Below are 5,000 nucleotides of genomic sequence, written 5' to 3' on the forward strand. Positions count from 1 at the left end.
CCATCCAGAACTTTGCCATAGCGGCGGTCTTGTTGTCTCTGGAGGGGTTCGTCGCATACTTTATGTGTAAAGCAGCGAACTTGCTTCCTAAAAACAGGTGGGGGTCTGGGAGCCCTTTCCCTCCGTTCTCTTTCCTTTTCTTTACCACCGCCCTCCTCAGCCTCTCCCACTTGGACCCCCACAGGAAATAAAACACCGCTCTCTCCAATCCTAAAAGAAAAAACTTTGGGGGACTAAAAACAGAACACAACAGTAAAAGCAAAGGTAAAATGACAGCTTTGATTATTAAAACTTTGCCCTCTATCGTCAGCTGTCTTAGTCCCCAAAAACCCAACCGTTGCCTGACTTTCACTAGCGCGTCAGTCCAGTTGCCCCGTCCGCCACCCTCTTTGTCAAATTTAATACCTAAAATTTTAATATCTTTGTCTTTAAAATCCAAATCCAGGTCAGCGCCTATGTTTCCCCAAGGTCCAAAGAGCTGGGCCTCGGACTTGCTCCTATTGAGCTTAGCGCCCGAGGCCCTTCCATACCAGTCAGTCAAGTCCAGTGCTCTTTGGACCGATAAAACGTCGGAACATAAAAGCGTGACGTCGTCCATATACAAAGTACAGGTCGCCGTCAGTCCGCCTGGCAAGTCCAGTCCTTTGATCCATTTATCCTTTCTCAAGATCTGCGCCAGTGGCTCAATGCACGCAACGTACAGGAGCGGAGATAACGAACACCCTTGGCGGACGCCAGAGCGAACTCTGATCGCCTTTGTGAGGTGCCCGTTTACCAGAATTCGACTGCTTATGTCTGTGTAAAGCAGACCCACCCACTTTAAAAACCTCCCGGGGAAACCCATTTTTTGCAGTACCTGGAGCAGGTACTGGTGCGAGACCCGATCGAAGGCTTTTTCAAAGTCTAAATTTAGGACTATAAGCCGAATGTTTCTGTCTCTCGCAAAACAGATGGCGTCTCTGACCAACACTAGGCTGTCGGTGATCCTCCTTCCTGGCACGGCGCAGGCTTGATCCGGGTGGATCACGTCCTCTAAAACAGTCGACATACGTCTAGATAAAAGTTTACTAAAAAGTTTACAATCAAAATTTAAAAGGGTAATCGGTCTCCAGTTTTTAAGGTCGGTCTTGTCGCCTTTCTTAAAAAGTAAAGTGACTATCCCTACTCTAAAACTGTCTGGAAGTCGGTCAAACTTTTCAAATTCATTAAAAACAGTCAGGATGTCCGTTGATAAAATGTCCCAAAAGGTCAAATAAAATTCGACGGGGAGTCCATCCTCTCCCGGAGTCTTACACTTTTTAAAACCTTTAAGACATTTTAAAGTTTCCTCACCTGTAAAATTTCCTGTTAAAACATCCTGACACTTTATTTGTTTTTCTAAAAAGTTTAAAACCTCTTCCATTGTTTTATTTTGCACACTTTTTTCATTATAAAGATCTTCATAAAAACATTCAATTTCTTTTAAAATCCCCTCTGTCTTTATTTCTTCCCTCCCCTCTTTTGTTATTTTTGTGATCCCTCCCCCCCTAGATAAAATTTTCTTAAAAAAGTATCGTGTGCATTTCTCACCTTCTTCGACCTCTTTTTCTTTACTTCTTAAAATTGTTCCTTTACTTTTTATTTCATTTAAAACCGACATTTCCCTTTTAACTTCTTTTATTTCTTCACTAAAATCAATGCCTTTATTTAAAAGGTTAAAATATCTTTGTAGTCTTTTTTGCAGCCCCATCATGCGTCGTCTCTCTTTATTCTTTTTTAATCTTCCTATCTTTTTAAAAAACGTTTTCGTCCTTTGCTTAACCATTTCCCACCACTGTGCCCGTGAATCAAAACAGTCTTGGAGGGTCTGCCAGAGACTGTACTGCTCCCTGTAGCTCTTAACTATTTCTTCATCTTGTAACAGGGAGCAGTTCAGTCTCCACAGCCCTCCCCCTACAGTCACACCGGTGGGGAGAGACAGGGTGCACGATAGCATGAGGTGATCTGAAAAACAGAGGGGGGTCAATGTTGCATCAGTTGGCGGGCAGTCTCTTGTAAAAATATAGTCGATGCGGGAGGCTCGGGCGCAGTCACCACTGAACCAGGTGAAGCCCTCCTCCTCTGGATGCATTTTTTTAAAGCAGTCGACTAATTTAAAATCTTTAACTAAGCCCTGCAATAAAACTGACGTCTTGTCTAACTTAAAATCCTCCCCTACTCTTTTCCTATCCTTTCTTGATAAAACACAATTAAAATCCCCTCCCACTACTAAAGGTGCCCTCCCCAGCATGTGAGGCTGCAGGTCTTCTAAAAGTTTATACCTATCGTTTTTATCATTAAAACCATACACATTAAGAATGTTAAAATCCCTTCCTAAAAAAGTCAAATTTACTAAAAGAGCCCGTCCATCCCTCACCACAGTGCTGCCCTTCACCAGGATGTGAGGGTTCTTTATTAAAATTGCAACACCGTCGGCTCTGTTGTAGTGTGAACCGCTCCAGAGAGAGGGACCGGCAGCCCAGCGCTGCTCCCAATCTCTGTACGTCTTCAGGAACGGTAAAGCACACTCTTGTAGTAAAAACACATCTGACTTTATATCTTTTAAAAGGGACAAGACACTCTCTGCTCTAGTGGAGGCTCTCACACTCCTAACATTAATAGTTGAAATAGTGAGAGCCATGAGCAGTGTAGGTTTTAAAAGACAGGTATATAATTAAAAGACCATGAAAATAAAACAAAAAGACTACACAAATAAAAGATTAAAAAGGCATTTTAAAAATCACAATATTTCTTGTGACACCTGCTCCTCTTTTACCCCCACTGTTCTGGGGTTAGGAGGTTGGCCGGTGTCTCCAGCCTCCAGGCCTACAGAGCGAAGCTCTTGTAGAGTCCTGGGTGTGGATGTCTTTAACTGAAAATGAAGAAAAGACACCTCATTAGGGGACTCATCAGGCCACAGACGATCCAGACCTTCCGAAGAGGAACTGCCTGGATCCTGTGTTGCCTTCTGTTTCTTCTCTGCCAGTTCTGGCAGAGGAGACCCCGCGGGCCTTTTGCCCACTTGAGCATTGGGGAGCGAGCCGTCAGACCCACTCCCACTGGAGGCCACACTCACCTCCGGCACCGTGATCAAGGAGGAAGTGCTTTCTTCCTCCTCTTGCTGCTGCTGCCCAACCTGTTCCTGAACCAGCTTGGAGGGGGTGGTCTCCAGTTCCTGCTCAGACTCTGTCTGGACGTTAGCTCCGCCCCCTGTTTCTTGGCCAATCCCTGGGGCTGGCTGGGGATTCAAATCTCCCGCCAAAACCCCAGGGACCGCCCCCTCCTCCTCCATTTTCTTCTCCTTCTCTTTCTCCCCCTCACCATGCTGCCTGGCGGCCATTTTGCTTGCCTTCAGCTTGTTGGCAAAAGATTTGGGGCAATCTCTGTAGAGATGGGAAGATTCTCCACAAAGATTACACCGTCTGCCATTGGGACACTCCTCGAAAGTGTGCCCAATTTCTCTACACTTCCCACACACAATTTCTTGACACGCTTCGGCAAGATGTCCAAACTTGCCGCACTTGCGACACAGTTTGGGCATCCCTTGATAATAGATGTAACCGCGATTTTCACCCAACACTATCATAGACGGTATTTGTCTCAAGCCTAGGTAACTGCTCGGGTCTTCCCATTGTTTAATGGGAACTCGCCACGAGCAGTTCCAAATGCCGTCCTCGTCCAATACCTTAACAGGTGGGCTTTTAACGGTGCAGAATCTAGCCAGCCATGTCACAATGTCTTCTCCAGTCACGGTTTCATTAAACATTCTGACAATCACCACCTTGTGGGAATTGTCAGAAAGTTTCTCCACCTTGAACATGGAGAACTGGTCTTTAACAGTTTCAATCCGAGTCCAGAAATCTTTCAAAAGGGAAGCCGAGCAGAAGCTAACGTCAAAACCCTTGTTACCAGGCAGAGTCATCAGGCAGTTCAGATCAGTCGGTTTAAAATTTAGAGTTTTCTGGACAAGCTTCCTGGAGAAGTCCAAACGAGACATCCCCAGGAGCTTTCCATCTATCTCTCGAAATAAAAGGCGCACACTATGGTGCCTCCGCATGCCGGCACGAACAGCCGACATGCTTGGAGGCACCTGGTGGCCGATAAAAACCCTTAAAACAATAAATACAAATAAATAAGTAAAAACACTAAAACCAGCAAAGAAGAAAGAAAAGATTGTACTTACCTTGAAACTTGAAAATGAGCCCCAGACCCAGAAAGACAGAGTCTACCGTCCAAGACTCACCCACCAAGACCAGGGATCCGTACAATCTCCTCTCCTGCGTTAAAGATCAAGGTCACAAAGGCCAGGATCTCAGGACGCAAAAGAGTCGACCGCTGTCTTAGCCAAAAGGCCGAGAAGCGATAACCCGAACAGGCCACCCCGTGCGGGACCGCCCCTTGGTTAGTAACTAGCTACTACACGGTGACTACTTTGCAAGAAAAACGAAAAAGAAAAAAGGCAAAGAAAGAAAGAAAGAACAACAAATAAATACAATTCAATTAACCACACCCACCTGCACAAGCTCCAGCGAGTGACCGAAGGCACGAATCTGTCTTTCAAACTTGGAGAGAAAAAGCAGCTCCGCCAAGGCGGAGCCTTCAAAAAATAGGCAAAACTCGTCAACGTTCCCCTCCACGGAAATCTTTAGTAAAAGGCGAAAGATTTATACGTGAATGAAGAGAAACCCGAGCTATACCTGACAGCACCCCGACCTCTCGACGCCCACCGAGGGCCAAGGTTGCTAGAGGAGGGCAGGGATGATTGAGAGGCGAAGCAAACTCCTCCTTGTTTCTCCTGTCCTGTCAGCTCCTCCTCAAATTAAGCTGGCCACGTGCTGACTTTAACCTGAAATAAGAAACACAAGGCAACAGGCATGCGTCAGTTGTAGATGCTCATCTCCACAGACACAGACAAAGTCCGAAGAAGAAGAAGAAGAAGGAGAGAGAGAGAGAGAGAGAGAGAGAGAGAGAGAGAGAGAGAG

At 45.7% G+C, this 5,000-nt stretch overlaps 1 non-coding gene across 1 annotated transcript; it reads right to left on the reverse strand.

Moving 5' to 3' along the window:
• Positions 1 to 4,596: 4,596 nt before the first annotated feature.
• LOC140548690 (U5 spliceosomal RNA) lies at positions 4,597 to 4,711 on the reverse strand. Its single transcript, XR_011978888.1, has one exon. It is a non-coding gene; the product is annotated as a U5 spliceosomal RNA (small nuclear RNA).
• Positions 4,712 to 5,000: the final 289 nt, after the last annotated feature.

The sequence above is a fragment of the Salminus brasiliensis genome, chromosome 25 (genome assembly GCF_030463535.1).
Source record: "Salminus brasiliensis chromosome 25, fSalBra1.hap2, whole genome shotgun sequence".
Classification (NCBI taxonomy): domain Eukaryota; kingdom Metazoa; phylum Chordata; class Actinopteri; order Characiformes; family Bryconidae; genus Salminus; species Salminus brasiliensis.